The sequence below is a fragment of the Macrobrachium rosenbergii genome, chromosome 57, assembly GCF_040412425.1.
Source record: "Macrobrachium rosenbergii isolate ZJJX-2024 chromosome 57, ASM4041242v1, whole genome shotgun sequence".
Lineage (NCBI taxonomy): Eukaryota > Metazoa > Arthropoda > Malacostraca > Decapoda > Palaemonidae > Macrobrachium > Macrobrachium rosenbergii.
The window spans coordinates 19,388,616-19,408,912 of NC_089797.1; the positions used below are offsets into that span (position 1 = coordinate 19,388,616).

The 20,297-nt window shown below is 35.4% G+C and overlaps 1 long non-coding RNA gene across 1 annotated transcript; it reads right to left on the reverse strand.

Moving 5' to 3' along the window:
• Positions 1–15,330: 15,330 nt before the first annotated feature.
• Positions 15,331–20,297, reverse strand: LOC136836948 (uncharacterized). The gene is made up of 2 exons (XR_010852512.1): positions 20,121–20,297; positions 15,331–17,702 (listed from the first exon to the last, which is right to left on the reverse strand). It is a non-coding gene; the product is annotated as an uncharacterized lncRNA (long non-coding RNA).

Here is a 20,297-nt window from a genome sequence, read left to right on the forward strand (position 1 = left end):
TATGGTATTTTTGTGATATGGTATAGTTATTAGGTTGTTGGTACAGAAGTTTAGAAATTGAAGTTCATAGAAATAATGAATCTTGTTATTCAGTAACATGATAGGTTATGTGACTGAAGCAAGGTCAGACCAGTTGGCTTGAATTGCACAATTATTATACAATGAGGGGAGAAATACTTTAATTTGTGTCTGTAGAATGAAAGGATAGGTTAATAGATTGGATCATCATATGGAAGTAGTTGGTAATTTCACTAAAAGGTTACTGGAGTCCTAGTTCACGTGTAAGATTTAAGGCAATCTTGTTGATTTGAAAAGAAATCAACTTTTGTTCTTTAAGGTGGCCATGAAGTGATGGTAGCTGTGCTGAATGCTCATTCAGGTTACATGCTGAAATTTACCTGGTTTATTCAGTTAATGAAGTATTTAGTAGTAAGAGGTACAAATGATGTTAATTACATTTTTTTTTTACAGGAATGGAGTAATAGCTGCGATGAAAAGGATGGAAAGCTACTGCATACTTACGCTGAACACCATTACATAACCATTATTAGTTCATCATAGTTTATAAATCTGCTGCAGATCTCAACACCGTGCAACACTAAAAGAATTTCCATTGAGAAAAATTTGGCAGTTTAGATCCACAAACTTTGGAAGCCTAATTGCCTACCTGGAACTGGACAATCTTATCAAATTAAGAAATGAAAATCCCGTCATTGCACTGTGAGATATTAAAGTTGATTTTATACGTTAAATCTTTACCACAGCAAGATTTCCACTCCAAGCTGTGTTACATTTTTTGCAATAGGTTAATAGGTAAGTTTAATGCTGATAAAGTGTGTAATTAGTGCTTCTAACGCTCACGAAAACTGAGCCTTAGCTTCAAACGGGCATCTGAATTAGATGTTTTGGGCATTCGTTATTCCAGTCAATCCTATTACACTGTTATCATTAACTGTACTTCAGTCATATCGGCTACGTTTTAAGTGCCAAGTGAAGGTGGGAAAAGTGACTTATGTTTCCATTAAATAACAGTTTGGGAATTAGGCGGTAAACAATCACAATTTAATACTGTCCTGTTACGGCATTTCATTAATCGTAAGGTGTAAAGGTTTATACCAATGTATGTACCTACTTTTGGCTTTTTAAATCTGTGGACTAATTTCTATGAGGTCTGTAAGTCTTAAGCCAATGAGTGTGATTTCAAATATTTTTGCACTTAAGATGACGCTCTCCACTTGTTTTATTAGTCGTGCCAGAAATGCAGTTTTTGCCCAATTATTGAATTTTTGCATAATTATTAAATTTTGTCTAGGTAAAGATTGTAATTAACAAAAAGCGTATATTGTGGAAATAGATTTATAATTGCAGTGTAATGGAGATACATGACAATGACTATTTCAGGTCAAGTGAGGACACTAAACTTTACACTTGATAAACGAGAAATACATATGAGAAAAATCTGTACTAAATCTTTGGCACTCAGCAATTTAAGAAGTTCCAGTTTCCTTAAGTCTTGCCAAAAAACTAATTCCAAAACAAATTTCTGTAAAATTTTGTATACATCTGTTAACCTCTACGTGTGACTGGCGATAAATCATCTTTATTCACCAAAGTTTGCTTTAATTTTGAAAATGTAATTGATGGATAAATTGTGCTGTCTAAAATTCGTTGCTATACCATTGCATTTTTTATGCATTGGTTTGCCATCTAAATCTGAATGATCTTGGCTGTAACTTCAAAACATCCGGTTAATACACGTACTGGTATAAGTTTTCATTCCCTTAAAAATTGCGATTAATCATTAATCACCAGTATCTGTTGGCAAGATATGAAATGCTTCCCATTCACTGTTAAGGATGTTTGGTCGTTTGGGGTGATCTTTTTCATATTTTCGTAATTTGCGCTCAAAGATTGATGGCCGAACAACCAAAAAAAGAATCCTGTAAGTTCTAAGTGACAACTTTCAATTAACCCAGTTTGTCAAAATCAATGCTGTCCACCATCTTTCATAAAATCTCAATGACAAGATTCAAAAGATTTCGCTCGCTGGGTGAGCTTAAAAGCATGAATGCTGTTATCACTTGATGGATAATGAGTTTCCGTTTGCGATGATTGCTTTAATTCAGTGTTAGGTACCTGATAAACTCGCGACTAATATACTGTAATTTTTTAGTTTCAATAAAATCCATACTGTGTTTTGTCTATTTTTTCCATGGAGGGTTTGATTTTTCTTGTAGTACATCTAGCATGGTATAAAGATTTACTATAAAGTTGGTCATGATAGTTTTAAAAGTTGAAGCTGCTCAAATAAGCAGTCACACGTAGAACATGCAAAACGGTCTTTGAAGTGTTGTTGCAGTAGTTATAATCTGAGTGAAATCTTGCTAATGATTACTTAGCCGTAGAATGACAAACTAATATCATAGCCTTAGAATGACAAACTTTTGGGAGCGTAGATGTTTTTCTTTTAACTGAGCTGACTGTCCTCCCATATCCATTTTTTGTGTAAGGTAAACTAAGAAAATTCGTAGAAGTAACCTAGCCTTTCAGTCTATTTTGTACATTGCTTAGTAATGTAACGTTAGCAAGAAATGAAAAGCTCAGTTGAAGGAAAACTCTTAAAGAAGGAGCTAGAGGGGCAGGAAGTTTTTAAAGGTAAGGAAAGAGTGGGAGGAAGACGGAAGGAAGTTAAGCTTTTTCATGGCAAGGCTTAGTTTGGAGAAAGGATTAATTCTTGACATCGCAAAGGAGGAAGCGTTTGAAGGAGAGAGTAAAACAAAAAAGGAAGGGGAATAGGTTTTCAGTGGGTTGCTCAAATGGGTGTTTTGAACGGATCTGTTAGAGAATGCTGTTTTAAGAATTTCTTTCAAGGAAATATTTTTAGACTATAACGTTTCGAAATGTTAGACTGAAGGAGAAATTGTGAGGAAAGAGTAGTGAGAGATGCCTGGCGAAAAAAAAAATAGGTTTTCTAGGAATGAGGATTTGAAAGTTCCATGGAAGGAGTAGGTTATTTTGCTAAGAGGAATCCTTTGGAGAAGGGACAAACATTGTGATGCGCGCTTAAAATTCAGAAATGATTTACTCTCCAAAGTTGCTTTTGGACTTCCCTAGTTAGGCTTTGTGATTGTTTCTTCTTGGTATGAGTAATATCAGTTGTTACAAAAGATCCATTATTATTATAGTGGGGACTTCAGTAGTGCGGGATATGTTGTAGACTTTGGATACAAGAAATTTCAGGATTCGAAAAAAAAAAATGGCCAGGCACAGGGTTAGAGTCTACGTTCTGAGCTTGCATCATTCATCTCATAGTTTATCAAATTCTAATGCAACTGGTCTAGAAATGCAACATAAGTTACAAACACAAAATGTATGGTTAAGATTCCACAGAACAAGCTCTTGAAAGATAATGACCCAGGCCGCACTTACACAATTGCGTCAGCAGTTTTTCAGTTCATTTTGTACCTCTGACTGCTGGTTAACTATCACTCGAGGAAACATGTTTCTGCGCATATTGTATTCGAAATTTCACTAACCTGTTTTTGAAAACTGACTGACTGTCACAAATTGTGCTGATCTCTATGAAGTTCAATGTCTGCAAATGAATAGCATCTATGAGCGTAAAACTTCGATTTTCAAAGAATTCAAACTATGAACATTTCAACGAACTGTATGACAGTTTTATTAGGAAACTCAGCCTTAAATCTGACTACGGTACAAGGTACATTAATTCTTTTAATAAAGGTAAATTTGCTTATGAAAAAAACCAATACGGCTTTTACCAAAAAGTTTAGGACCAGCAGGTGTCTTCCCGGCTAAGCACAATAATTATAATTTGTTTGATTAAAGCACTTTAATAGTCACAATGTAAACATAAGATCTTGTACTGTAAGTCATATGTGGGGATTTAACGCACGACAGTTATGGAAGACGACATAGTAAACACATGAAACCTTGATTTACATCAAAACATTTTGGTTCTTTGGATGAATAGTTTTCACTCGTAGTTATTCATCCAAAGATTGAGGTTATATTTTTTTTCCTTGCAGTTGTTAGGCAAAGATGTTAACAGCAGATTCCATATTTAAAATCTTTTTCCTTTAATTTTTTTGCCTTGTAAAAAAAAAATATTTAAGTGTGTATAAGAAAATAAAACAATTTTAAATATTTAACCCCACCGTTTTAAAACAAATTAACCCACACAGTAAATGAACAAAATTTAGAAGAATCATAAAATCAATGACAATGAGTGAAGTACTAAACACCCTGCAGTCCAGAGGTCATACGACTGAGTATTCTCCCCAAACACCCCTCCTCTTCTAGCACCAGCAAATGCCTGTATGTCCTCCCAAAAAGGACCAAGAGCTCAAGAAATAGATCTGGCTTTTTAAGTCGCTAAAAACCACGCGTTCATTGTTTGTCTATTTCCATACAAAGATCCGTTCACCCTCCTGCTGATGGTTTGAGAACAGTACCACCGCTTTAGGAATATCCGAACTCAGTCAAATGCCTGTTCTGTTGCTAATAATTCATGTTTGAAAACTCTTGCCTACATTTAGATCGATGTCTTTAAAGATTTTACCTATTTCTGAACATGGTAGTAATTGTTAGGCCATTTCGTGTTAGAAATTATAAAAGTTCCCTTCTAATTTTAAACCTGTGATATAAATCAGCTTTCAATTTTAAAGGATACCGATTCTTGGAGGTCTTTAGACTTGTGCATAAGATTTCTAAAACGCTGAAATTTGGCTGAAGAAAAACCATTTATTCGTTATGAACTTTTATTGTAGAAGTCTGAATGTCATCCATGAGACAGGTATCGATATAAACAGTTTTGAGATTTTCTGAAATGTGAATAACCACAGAAAAAACCGAATGTCAAATTCTCAAAACCATTTTCTGAAAATTCCAAACGTACCAACGCCATGAAAACCTTTGCAACATTGAATCCTTTTCCTCACTTTAAATATGGCGTAATGAATGACTCAAGGTGTCGTTTACTATTTCTGAACACAGGAAGTTTGTTTGTTCAGCATATGAGGTCACGTGTCATGGCTATAAATATGGAAAGTGCTCTGAAAAAAGAAGAGGAAAAGGAAAGCCCGCCAGGCCCTCCTGTCCCGCCTGGCAACAGAAGGTTACGGAAATGATGTTCTGAATAAAGCAACGTTACCAGGTCCTTGAATGCTTTCCTTGTCCTCCTCTTTTACAATACTTTATTATAAATTTTACAGACAATAATGTTATGATTGTGAAATTAAACACCAAGAACACTGATTTTTTCAAGGGTAATGCTACAAGTTTTTTTTTCTTATTTAAGAAGATTACAGACACATACTTTATTCTTAGAGACATGAAAGATTATCCAGATATAGTTCAAAGTAGTTAACCGGTAAAATAAAAGGGGAGGAATGGCAGAGTCATTATGAGTCCATAAGCAATTCCAGCACGATGCATTACCCGCGACCTGAAGCTCCTTAAAAGCAGACAAGATACAAATAACCAGAGATGCCTCATTCGCCCATTCCATGTGCATGATTGAGTCGGGTAAAAAGAGAAGAGACGTGCAGGGTTACTGCCTGTCTACCCTCAGCTTCTTCTCCCAGCAAGAGAGCCAGATCGGACCAGTACGCATTCACGCCCACGTGGACCACCAACCTTTAGCCTCTCTGTGAAATAAATTCTCAAACACGAACCTCTATAAAAATAGCCTTTATTAGGAATAACCTCTATAAAAGTAGACAGGCGAACCTTACGTGAAAACTAAATAAAACAAAGCAGTACTCCTTTCCCATGCAACAGTTTTTTGTAAATACACCAATGAATGAAAATAAAACCCTCTTTGTGTACCTGATTTCTAACTAGACCTATAGCACTTACAAAAAGGCTTTTTACTTTCAAACATATTACTCTCAAGCATGAAGAAAACATGACGGAATATCTACACTATTTCATTGTAAGCCATACCAAGAAAAGCTAAACCCACCAAAATGAAGTGTGCTTTCACAGTATTACATATTTATCTCCTGTTCTTATCCTACCATGATGATTTACACAGTGCTTGGTTTTACGTAAATGTAAATTTCAGCTACCTGCAAGTTACACCTAACAGAATTATTGACTACCCTGAAAATCATAATACCCATCCTCTGATATTTCAGATGTAGAGACATAATGCAACCCCTATATTGTAGATGTAAGAGAGAGAGAGAGAGAGAGAGAGAGAGAGAGAGAGAGAATTTTTTCTTAATTTCGGGATCGACCAAAAGTGTTTGTTGTTCGAGATAATGTTTCGTCAATGTATTGCAACTCGCTAGAAATTTAGTATAAAAGACAAACTAGAAATAGGTTGACAAATTTTTCTCCAGGATATTTCAGATATTGACACATATTGTTAAATGCAAGTTGGACTTCCTAATCACGTTTGATGTTAATCTCTGCGTTTAGGGACCGAGTCGAGTGGGTCATTTATTAAATACTCGTCAGTCGAGTGTGATTGATGGGAAGACGGGACGATATTAGTTTAATGTGGCACTCTTTTTTAGTACGAACACAATAGAACAGTTGATTAATGAGTTTTATCATCATTCACAACGCATGCCTTGAAGCCCAGGGAGCTACTGGTGGAGCTGGGAGGTAAAGGTTCAATGTTGGACATCAAGATTAAATAAGAAAACCGTAGAAGTAATGTGAAGGCTGATAATCTCAATTTATTTTTTCACTACTTTACATGAACATCTTTCTTGTCCAAGATTGGTTACTGAAATAAGTTGCTTTGTACTTGCCCAAGAACTACAATGTTAATCATTTTAAAATCAAATTGGTTTTTGACCGAGAAGCCCTATTACTGGAAGGACCAAACTACAATATTGTTCACTTGTGCCAATCATTTTACTGTGATATAGATCGTCAGTTTCAGAATCAACAATTTTTTCATGTTCTGGAGCACCGCGTGTTTTCCAAGCACAATATACTACATATCGCAAATGAATGCTGAACTCTACTAATGTAAAAAGTTAAGGCATGTTTCGTAGTCTTGTTTACATCAATTGCTTCAGAAAATTTTGCCAAACTTCACTGATACGTGCTGTGTTGTTACACACAAAAACAGTTTCTATAATTCTTGTTACCACCACCTTCCGATATTTTGCCAGTAACAGTCTACTTTTGAAGAGTCAGTTCTGATATCCTTCATTTACCATGGACCCTTATTTTATCGTTTCTGAGCGAGAACGTCAGGGTTCACTATCTGTAATAATTGTATTGTCTCAAGAATTTCATATGATGGAATTCGTCTGTACAGTGCATTTTTGCCAGTTTGTTTATCATAATAGGTGGAATTATGTTACCGGCGGAAATATGTATCATCAATACTATCACTTACCATAAATGATCTACACAAAACACTCAAATTCCTAGATATGTCAGCGGATGACAATGCTTTAGCTATTTTAGAAATGTGTTGATAATATCGTTGTCAAAACAAATAATTTATTCTGCCTTCAAACAAAGTCAGTTTGTCTTCAGTGAAGTACTAACACAAAATAGTTATGGTAATACTGTAAATTTAATTTTTATAAATTAATGCACTGCCAAGTAGAATGACGAGTTACGTACGTATCAAATGTTCAAGACTGTCATTGCCTAGCACATTTTTATATTTTCATCATCTTGCTATTTCATTGGTAATATTAATGTTTAACATTCCTCCTTGCGGGCTGGAACAACACGCATTGTTGTCAAATGACGCGTTGTTGGAGATTTTAACTAACATTCTTTTTTAGTTCAGTCCACCCAATCATGAGGATGAAGAATTTAGGCTAGTGGATTAGGGTGATATGATGTTTCATTTCACTATATTTTCATTTGAGCAAATCTCTTGTTCAACAATATCATATTCAGACATTTACCTTTTATTTCCTTAAATTTTTTGGTTCGAGTTGCCATGAAAGTCTAACGAAGACCTGAGATTACAAATTTGATAAAATAAAAATTATGAAGATTGACAAAATTTCAAACTTGACTTCAGCCTTTGTTTGAAGCTTGGACATTCAAGTAATGTATGAATAACTGTTCGTGTAGACCTGCATTTCTTTCAGAAATGTGGGCTATTCATCAAGTATCCATGGCCCAAGGATTTGTGGTCTACTCTAGACGAGATTGACATCACTTCAGTGTGATTTTTTTTAGGAGAATTTATTGATTCTTCATGCTTTCATATTTACTTGTGACTTTCTGCAGTTAACAAACATTGTAACATTCTACGTACACTGTTCGCCTATGTTGAAGAAATGCAATAAGTTTCTCCAGACTGTTCACCTGAGTTGGAACATGAAAAAGTTAGCATTTTGACATCTGCATTAAGGACTACAGCCAACCCCGTAGTTTCATTTTTATTTTTATTTCATTATTTTGAAACATCTGATATTTATCTAATTACGTTCAATTGTAAGCGGTACAGTGAATTGATTTTCTTCCTGATTGGCGTGATCAGGTTTAGAAGCATTTATCAGTTTTAAACTTTTTTGAACTGAAGTTGTCAACAATTTATTTTTTCCGGCCAGGGTCTTGTATGTTTTGCTATTTGTTCTATTTTTCTGTTACTTCTATATTTTGGTTGTTCTTGACTGGGAATGAGGTGATATCAGTACAATATTCTGCATAAACTTTTGGTTTTAATATGCTCGACTTAACAGTTTTGGTTTTTGCCTTTTGGTGGTGGAGCACTATCAAGCAACCTTTGGATGGATATTTAACTAATGCTTTCTTCAAATCCAATTTCCCAGCATGTTTAGGGTAAATATGTTACTCAGATTATATAGGAACAGAATGGAATGGAATAAAAAATTTAGGACAAAAGCCAAGCACTAGGACTTATGAGATCATTCAGAACTGAAAATGAAATTGAAACTAAAAGGCTTTAAAGTTGCTAACAGGGAAGAAAACCCGCAACTGCACCATGAATCAATTGTTAGGAGAGAGTGGAAATAAGATGGAAAAAAATATGAATGGAATACAGTAAAGAGTTAAGGGAGTTGCAGCAAGGGGCCAGTGCCGCTGCAAGAACCTTAAAAATAAATCCAGCATTGTACCGTTTTAATTTGCATTGATGGCACACTACCCCCTACGGTGCCAGATTATATAATATGAACACCGTAAACATCATACCTACTTTGGTGAAACTTCTCCCACTGAATTACTTATGGATAATCAGTTATCTTGTGACAAATTCATTACTCTTTCAGCTTCTCCATTACTGTGCTCGTTCTAGTCCTGATCTTTAACTGGCGCTCAGTTCTTAATGTTGATGGGTCAATGATACATGCTATTTTAAGGTCTCTTTAGCTTCCTTGATGGTCTATTTAACCTCTGTTAATAATAGTCCTGCATCTTATAAATGAAAGTAAATGTTTGTGTACTACAGAAATCCAAACCGCTTGACTGATCTAGACCAAACTTGGCATAGTCATCATCTGACCCAGCTTAAGCTAACAGGGTGGTTTCAAGCCTGTACCGCCCCCCCCTCCATCCCCCTTCCCTTTGTAACTTATGTAGGTAAATACACTCTACGAGTTTTATCATACCTCATTTCATGTACTCGAGACCATGCAAATATATTATTAATAATGCTTTTCAGTTACCACAGTAATACCTGGATAAAAGGGACAGATAGCACAGTATATCTGGATAAAAGGGACAGTCACAACAGTAATATCTGAATACAAGGGACAGTCACCACAGTAATACCCGGATAAAAGGGACCTGGAATAAAACAAGGGACAGTCACCACAGTCACCTGGATAAAGGGCAGTAATACTGGATAAAGGGACAGACAGCACAGTAATATCTGGATAAAGGAAAATTACCACAATGTGCACCTGGATAAAGGGAAAGACAATACCAGTAATATCTGGATAAAAGAGAAAAGTACCACAGTAATACCTGGATAAAGGGCAGTCACCACAGTAATACCTAGTTAAAGAGACAACTTAGCACAGTAATACCTGGTTAAAAGGTGACAGACAGCACTGTATTACCTGGATAAAGGGGACAGTCACCACCGTAATACCTGGATAAAACGGACGATGCCCTTAATAATACACGGATAGGGACAGCCCAGAGAGACTGTACGATAATAACGCTGGATTTGAGGCAGTCACCACAGCAATACCTCTTATCTTGATCTGGAGAATACTCCAAGATAGATAAGTGTTACTTAGTTTGGCGGATTAGCCATTATCTGTTGCAGTTTGTATACTGGAGAGTTTAGATGACATGGTAACTATTTTCACCCGGAAAATTTTGGTTTGTTTTTTGAGGGAGGCTTTGTTCACTAACTTTTTTTTTCATATAACGACTTTAATTTTTATTTCATATACTGTATGGCACTTTCAACCATACAGTGCTTAAGACAGTGAAAAAGAGGGAGTTGGACATCAAGACTGCAGAAAGGAAGCTGATTGGAGGTAAAATAAGCAATCTAAAAGCAGCAGCTAGGCTGAAGGATTCCACAGACAACCATCAGGTGTATCCAAGTGCACCTAGTGAGGTGCACTGACGGCACTGGAAATAATATGCCAATCTAGGTTTTCAATTTGCTTTCAATGGAAACTTATCATTATGCACACATAGTCAAAAGACAAGTACAATACCTCAGCTTGCAACAAAGGAGAGAGAGAGAGAGAGAGAGAGAGAGAGAGAGAGAGAGAGAGAGAGAGAGAGAGAGAGAGAGAGAGAGAGAGAGGAGAGGTCTCAAAATAATTGAATAAAAAAACTTAAGATGGCAAACTACCTTTACCTATTTCTAATAAGCATCTATAATAATTTTTTTATGTGCCAGGAAATGATGGATGATCAAACTAATGGCACCCTTCAAGGTAGAGTCAGATAACGGACTTTAGTCTGAATGCTCTGCATTTACTTTAAGATTAAATAATGAAATAAGCAATCAGGCACGACCTTCCATAGCTGGGATAAGATATCGAAGGAAATTAGTAACCATGTACCAGGACAACTTCTCATAAAAACAAAGAACAAAGAATCTTATACTTCAAACAAAGGTAGCTTCACCCTTGTAAAAAAAAATGTATAAACCTAGACAGTTTCCACACAAAATGTTAACAGATGAAAACTTCTTTTCCAGCTCAACTTGCATCCTTTCAATACACACACACACATACATGGACAGTATATCTGACAGCTTCCTACCAATGGTATGTTATTTTAAAACTTATTACACAGTTTGTCTAAAGATGACTATGGCAGTTCTTTATCCCCTCCTTTATGTCAAGTACACAAATGGTAGAAGTCAGAGACATAATAGACATTTATGACCCCAGCTGGACCCCTTTTCAGAGAGCCTAGGTATCTCAAGTGTAATGAAAAGGACCCCAAGGGGCAAAACTTCATAATGACTCTCATCAAATTACTTGTGACATTAGCAATTAAAACAAAATACATTACCATTTATACTTTGCTTACATTTTAAATTGTCATTTATCTTTACCATAAAAGGTTCACTAACTATTTAGCATTAGGTTTTAATTAATTCCCAAAACCTTAAAAACAACATTCTTGGGCATGTTTCACTCACAATCGTTTTACATTATTCAAAATGAACACTACATACATTACACTGAACATGATATTTCATGATTGATGCCAATGAAATTGTCGCACACATATTCACACTAAAATTATATCAAAACCTGTTCACTGACATTACAGACTTCTACAATTCAAAATGCCTCTTAAATTTTAAAGACTAAAACTAGTAACTCATACTGAATTCAAATTTTTACATAAACGATTTGAGGCTTTTAAGCAACTTAAACAAGGTATGACAACAATTACTGATCATGACTTGTGGTCAAGATAAAACCTGCTCTGACAAGAATGCTGGAAAAGGAAATGGGCAGAGCTACAACTTGTTTACCAGAGACTATTAACATTTTGACAAGCACAATATATTCCGGTTCAGATAGGTTACTGCCCTCATTTTACCAGCAAGAGAGAGAACGAGGTCTGTTCAAGGAAATTTGTACAACAGCCGAAATGTACAGTGGTTCCTCAGGTTAACAGACAGATTTACTTCATGTGCCCCTTGACCCTTTTACGATGAGGAATACAATGGCAAATGCTGATGCTACAAGAGAGAGGGGGCAGGGGGAAAATTTCAGTCATATGAATACTGACTAGCAGTGTGTTTTAAGCCTTTTTAACATTTCCAGTTTGGGAGAGGGTAGGATCAAAGGAAAGGAATGGGAGATCTGAATTAGAAGCAAGCATCAGATGGGGAAAGAGAAATTCTGTAGTACGCAATTTAAGATTAAGGAGAAATCTCTCATTACTTTTTACAATTTTTAATCTTCAAGGTATGTTCATGTACTCCTACAGAGAGAGAGAGAGAGAGAGAGAGAGAGAGAGAGAGAGAGAGAGAGAGAGAGAGAGAGAGAGAGAGAGATTGTAAAGGAATTGAAAATACATAAAAGCAAAAAGCTTTCAGAGAAATTAAAAAAAAAACAGCAAAGGTTTCCTCCTACAAGGAGCCAGCCATTAGAACTCAATCGGTTTCAGTTAAACACTTCATAAATCACAAAATCAAATACTGTATCTTTTTCACTGCTGGACCTATTCGTGTATACTGTATCATAACTTCAACATTTATATCTCCTCACTGATACACGCTGGTATGGAGGGTTCCTCATTTATTCGCTCAAAAAGATACTCCTTACTTTGCTCAAGTGTACATGTTGATAAGTATACCATTTCATCTCTCCCAGAGCTGAAAGCTGATTCATCTGTATTCTTCTTTAATTGTATGGAGGGTAATCTCATCATTCCCAACTTACACAAAATGAATTTTGCCAAAATTTCCTAGAGGAACATAACAAGAGAGAGAGAATGAGAGGAAAGAGATTTATAAATCTTAAGAGAGAGAGAGAGAGAGAGAGATTTCAAAAGCATAAAGCTTTCCAGATTAAAAAGACACAAATAATAACTCCATTAGCAACGGTTTATTATAAACATTCATATGACAAAAACTAAATTATTTTTCACACAATATACGCCATAAACTTCCAACATTTATATCTCACCTTTTAAAAATTACACAGTTTTTGCTCATACCTTTATTCTTAAGATGGTAATTTTCATTTCATTAATCCCCAAATACAATAACTTAACTATGTTGATGAAAATCCATATCAAAGCCACAATATTAAAATTTAACTTCTATTCTGTTGTTTAAAAGATACTTTTAGACCTATACAAAAAAATTTCATTAGTCACTAAATTTCCATACACTAAGTTTATAACCTACACTTCCTTCATCTGTATTCTATATTCTTTAATTCTGTTAACCTGTTTTCCTGTAATACCTACATCACATTCCTTAACTTCTCTGGACACAAAGTGAATTTGCCAATTTCCTTCAGAGGAACAGAACATGAAAACAATATATGAGAGAGAGAGAGAGAGAGAGAGAGAGAGAGAGAGAGAGAGAGAGAGAGAGAGAGAGAGAGAGAGAGAGAGAGACTTCATAAATTCAAAATAGTAGAAGAATATTGGAAAATATTATTGATATATCTTTTACAATAGCAGCAACCCAAAGTTCACCCCAAGTATAGTGTTTCAAAATTGGTTTTATTCATGAAATTACAGAGGAAAATCTGATGGATACAAGAACTACATACCTTGAAGTTTAAAATTACCGAAGTTCTCTTTTAAATGTTAAAAAAAATTTTCAATAATGTTACCTAAGCTATACAGTTTAACATAAGCCTCACTCTCATCAGTTTCAAAGCTTTGGCTATGAAAATTTACTTTACATGGCAATACCTTATGATTTATTTTCACAGTTCCTCATTCACACTACTACAGTGGGTTTAAGCTATTTCTAATCCATGCCTTGATTTATTTTTTGTACAGTCTCAAATACTAATGTTAATGATGTTTATGATAACTACAGCAGCTCCCAAAGTCCCATAATTTATGACTGGATAGCTGTCAAAGCTATGTGAAAAAAATTCATTTGTTCCGTGAGTCAAAAATCTATTTCAGAGACTGAAAACCATGGAATTCACTGAGAAAAAAACAGAAGTGTACTGAAGACTTGCATACTAAGTACTAGAGGTATGAATATCTCTTTGAGTGAAGGAGTGCCCACAAAACAACTTCACAAAAGAAAGCCTGTTAACCAAAGTGTATCCTGAATAACTCAATAAATCCAGGAAAGTCTTTTGCTTTTGTACACCAGGAACTGCTCTGAATAAATATTTAACACTGGAGTGCAATAAATATCTTTAGGGAGTGCTGTGAATTATTCCAAGAACCAAAGGATACATTGACTAACTCCATAAACCAAGGAGTGTCACAAATCACTCCATACACCAAGGAGTCCCACAGATCATTCCACAAAGTTTGGAGTACTCGAAGTAGCATAAATCAAGGAGTACCCCAAATAATTCCATAAACCAAGAAGCGCACTGTCCAACTCTGTAAACCAGAGAGTAGGCTCAATAACTCCATAAACCAAGGGATGCCCAGACAACTCCATAAACCAAGGACTACCCCAAATAATTCCTTAACTAAGGAGTGCCATGAATAACTCTTCAAACCACAGTGTGTCTCACAAAATCAGTAAAACAAAACAAGAAGTGCCTTAAACAAGTCTGCAAACCATGGAGTATCCTAAGGAAATCCATAAATCAGGGACTGCCCTGAAGAACTGTAAACCCAAAACCAAGGAGTCTCCTGAACAACTCTGGAAACTAAGAGTTCCATGAATAACCCCACAAACCAAGCAGTGTATTTAACTCCTTAAACCTAGGGATTCCCAGAAGAAATTTGGAAACCTAGGAGTGTCATAAAATTTTCATGAACCAAGTGGTGCTGGAAAAAGCTCCACACTCTATAAACTAACGAGTTCCCCTGAAAACCCATAAACCATGACGTCCCCTAAAACACTCCATAAGCCACAGAATGGCCTGCAATACTTAGTAAAGCAATAAAACTCCTGAAAACCTTTGTAAACCAAAAGTGTTCCAAAATTCCACGAACTACAAAAATGCCTCAAAATCTCTGTTAATCAAAAGGTTTGTCCTGAAAATGTGCAAATTTTAAGTAATTTGCATTTTCCTCAGATATACAAATCTGCAATCTTGAGCAAAAGCTTGTTCAGTTGTTGAAGCTTTGTAACAATGTAGTTAACTAGTGGCAGGTGAGTGACTAGAATACTAGATGGACAAACCACCCACTACCTAGGTAAACATCATCCATTTTTTTTTCTTTGGGAACCAGGACAAATGCTGGGGTGGTTCAAGAGATGGGATAAGGCTTAAGGCTTGCATGCATAAGAAATCTGTAGTTTGTTCCTTCAAGAAAAAGAGCCATCAACTTTCATGACACCAAGTAGACCAGCTTGGAAGGTTGCATAACGTGATATCACATACAAACAGTGCCACCTGAACCCCCTAGTTAAAATGTATGGAAGAAGTCATATCTACCTACTAAAAATACACCAGTAACTGGAACCTATGCTGTGTAACACACCTACATTTGACCCAAACAGGAAGAATACACTGGAGTGCTGGACAGAAGATGGGAGGAAAGAATATGTTATCTTTTCTCTCTTCTGACCTTTCACCATCATAACCCTTCAGGCAAGATGATGTTTTGTTGATCAGCCACAAAAGATCCTAAGGACTTATAGGCAACATCCTCAGGTACAAGAAGATAAGGTTTATTTTGGTGCCACCAATAATTTGACCTCATCATGTGACACCGAGAAGTTCCTCCTGAATCCTAAGGATGGAACAATACCCTGAGTTATTAAACCTTACCCAGGTATGGAGCTGTCACTCTTGCCAGATGACCCATGCACAAAACTTGACCACCTCCCAAGATAGAGTGAGACAATATTTTTGGATACTTATTTCTTGTTCCTCCTTTTCCTTATGTACAGTCGTTGATTGACAGATTTTGTATCATGCACCTGAGAAAACAGCATCTAGTTGTAATCACCACCTAAAAAGCCACAAAGGAAAGAAATTGCTAGTCTCAAGTCTCACATCAGGGACTGATGGGTTTCAAGTCTTCTCTACAAACTCAAGAATGAATAGAGTAACCTTTCGATCAGCAGTTTAGAAAGTCCAACATTCCAGATAGTTCAGTAACAAAAGGCAAGAGAGAAGGTGCAAGACAATCAATGATTATATTAAACAAGCATCCCAAATAATCCAGATTGACAACTGACTGGACACTCACTGAGCACATCAAGAAACGTGAAACTAGGTTGCCGTTACTAAAACTAGGTACTAAAAATAAAATAAGCATGCAAGAAAATTAAGATTTAAGTATGACGATTACCAAAGGCCATAAGTTCACAAGGTGAGCAAATTCTTATTGAAGACAAAGGCTACTGACTAATATGTATCCATATGATAGAAGAATTTAGTGAAAGCATAATTCAAACATTGCAATACCAGCATAAAAGCTAAAGTTATGATGAAGGAAGCTTGCACTACAGGTATAAAGAACAAAAATATTCAAATACTACAAAGAAGACTTTCTCAAAGAATTACAAGGAAAAAAGCATGCTATGAACAAATTATGATCCTACAGCCTCTCCATTAATAATCTGAGTCTCAAACCCAGAAATATATTAACAAATGACATAATAATGTAAAGAGCTAACATAAAACCCACTTACATGACTTTTGCTATGATATCAATTTGAAATCTTAAATTTCATCTGATCAGGTACTTTTTGTAGCCCTATTTTTCAACATCAATGTTTTCGCAAGATATCACAATGTTTCCTTGACAAGAACATATCAGTTTTATTAAATTTTTGTTTTTTTTTATATTTATAATCTGGCTTTAGCTACTGCATATTACAAATACTGTATAAGAGCTGTAGCCTCAAGTTAACATGTAATACAAATCCATATAGCTGGATTGTTATCATAGTGGTGATTGTGAGACTGGCAGAAATGCAGCAATGTCAGAGAATTCAAAGAAGCCAATCACTAACTGAACACCATACAAACGTATTCTATAGATCCGTCAAAAGTGTTATTTCCAACATTTTAAGTAGAATTTCGGAGCAAGCATTAACCGCAATACACTGATGAAAATGAGGCTTTAGCCAACGTCATGATCCTAAATACAAAGCCTGAAAAGGTGACCAACATTGGTTAAGTGATAGTTTAAAAATACATTTTAAATTATGAAATTACAATAATTCAGCAAATTTAAACAAAATTTTTTAAACATTTCAAATGGAAAACTGATGGACATATTTATGAAAGTGATATAATATTTAAAGTGATTATGTCAACTTACCAGCACAAAAAATTCTAGGATTTTAAATACAACTAGCAAAAAACTGATTCTGCAGTATTACCTTAAAGCACTAACTTTATAAACTGATTGATTAACCATTATGTCAACTTACCAGCACAAAAATTAGAACCTACAACTACTGATTCTGCAGTTAACACTTCATAGGAAATTTCAAACTTAGTACAAATTCAAACTCTAAAACTCCTGATGTACATGAATTCGTATTGGTGTAGCTACATATCCACTTTCCCTTGCATTGCAGGATAGAAGGTTGACTTGAAATTCCTTTTCCATAATGCACACCTTTAAAGCAGCAGTTATACATCTGCTCTCCTCAAGTAGTGACCAACTTTCAGCTGAAAGAAGAATTTACGAGTTACACATATAATAGACAGTGGAGTGCAATATAAAATTCAGGTCAAAGGCCAAGAGCTGGGACCTATGAGGTTATTCAGCGCTGGAAAGGAAATTAAAAGTAAAAATGTTAGAAAGGTGTAGCACGAGGAAAACCTCGCAGTTGCAGTATGAAACAGTTGTTAGGAAAGGGTGGTAAGTACGACAAAAAGAGAATATGAACGGAGGTACTGCAAAGGGAATGAAGGAGGTTGCAGTTAGGGGACGAAGGGACGCTAAAAGAACCTTAGTAATGCCTACAATGCACCTCGTGAGGTGCACTGACGGCACTAACCCACCCACGGGGCATAATGGCAGTGAACTTGAATCAACACCAATACCTATGAGGACAAAAGGTGGCTACGCTATCAAAATAGCACTTTAAATTTCGGTAGAGATTTATTGACTAAACAGAAAAAAAATCACATCTGCAAGAACCCTCAAGTATTATTCATTGAACTGTTAAAATGTTAGGTCTAAGGTTATATAGGCTTCAGTTGATTATTGATGTAGTTATTAAAGAAAATCTGACTTGTGCAAATCTTAAAAAAATTAATAACTCTTGCTGAAAATAAGACTGCTAAACATTCTCTAGAACACAAAGAAGTTTCTGTTCTAAATATTGATTGTTAGTACCTTCAGCTCAAAAATTTATGGAAAGCAGTTGTGTACGTAATAAAATCTGCGTCCTTTGAGCCTAATAGCATAAACATGATGGTGATAAGGGGACATTTTCTAGTTATTACTGATTTGAGTTATTGGAATTTCAAGAGTACTGTACTGTAAATACATGGCGTGACAGGCACTAACCAATAATATTTAAATTCATTTATGCCCTAGTAAAATGTGGTATAAAAAATCAAATTCATAAGAATTTTTCCTTTTCTAAAATGAATTGTTATAGCATATATTTAAAGATCCAGTATGGCTAAATGAAACGTTTTCAAGATTACTAGAAAAGAAGCTTAGTAAATGAGAACGACTTCACTTTTAGAAGTAACCTGCAATATTTTTATCTATATCTGTGAAAATGCAAGTTACCTATAAAAATTAATAAGGAGCACCATTGAATCTCCCACCAAGACAGAAAATTACTGTTTTTTTACCGCAAAAAAAAAAAAAAAATATCCTTCATAAAACACCTTTGACTGGTGCCAAAGAAACTCAACATTCTCGACTTTTATCTTTGACTGAGCTGTAGATCCTCGGCATGATTATCTGATGCAAGTAAAATGGGCATCCTGTAATCTTGCAACGGGGACATGACAGGAGAGAATCTTGAGAGAGAGAGAGAGAGAGAGAGAGAGAGAGAGAGAGAGAGAGAGAGAGAGGGGTGAGGGGTGGGGGTTGGGGGTTGAGGCGTTTGTTTTCAAGCAAAACAGGATATGTTGTAGAAGATTGAAATGAAGCATTTTTCAGGGAATCCCATTATTTACAAAGTGCTACACTTCACTAGAACTTATGATGAAATATTAATACACAATAAGAAAGAAAAAAAGACTGAAAGGCAGACATTTCATTCTGTTTGGAGCAGTTAGCTTCTCTAACTAAACTAGTACCATTTAGTAATCTTGACATCATCTTGTGGTGATTTACTTTTGTATTGGCTTCTAATTATTTTTAATTAATGATATGCAAAAGTAGTTTGGGTAAAATGCTGTGAGATATGAATTTTTACAACAGAGTGAAAAATTTGTTAATTTGGGAGATACTAAGAAAAATGGCTTTATAACAAACTATTTCCTATAACTACTTAGCCTCAACCCTTTTATGTTGTTACTGTATATAGGAACTGTACTCTAAACAGTTATCCTGCATTACGAATACCTGTAACTACCGTTTTTGACAGAAATTCCACGAGTTTTATAGCAGCATTGTAGCTATTCAACAAAAAAAAAAATTCAGAACTATAACTTCCAATGAATTTCTTAATACTGGACGCAACACTGGTAAAACAGTTTAGTGTTTAAAATCTGTGACAGCTCAATGTTACTACAATCCAGTCTTCATCAACCACTGTCTCCTTTTGAGACCTGTATCATCTTTATATAATCATTTAATACAAGGAATTGTGTCTACACTGAGATTACATAAGCTAAAATCTGCAACGACTGATTGACTTATTTTCATTACATCTGTCAAGTTCCCTTCATTCCTTACAGAAACCTGTATAAAAACACTTATCCACCATAATGGCGAAACTTCTGGGCGTAATCTGGATGTTTAAACAGTAAAGATTTTGAGAGATGATACTAAACACTATATTCCTCTTTCAAATGAGTTACCCGTGGATGTTAAATTATTATTAGTTTTGTACTCTAAATAGCATTTAAAATTCAAGAAAATAATTTGAAACAAAACTTTTTAGTGTCTCTTTATACTTATAACAGCCAAGCCCAGCAGCTAGTGTCCTGGTTGTAAGATTGATAAATGTTGCTTCAGTACATCTTCCCATTGAAGTTCCTGTATTGCCATTTCCTCTGCCTAGTCCTATGTAAATGGAGTTTATAAATCCTCCACCTAGCCACTGGACTTGTATGTATACACGCAGCTAAAAA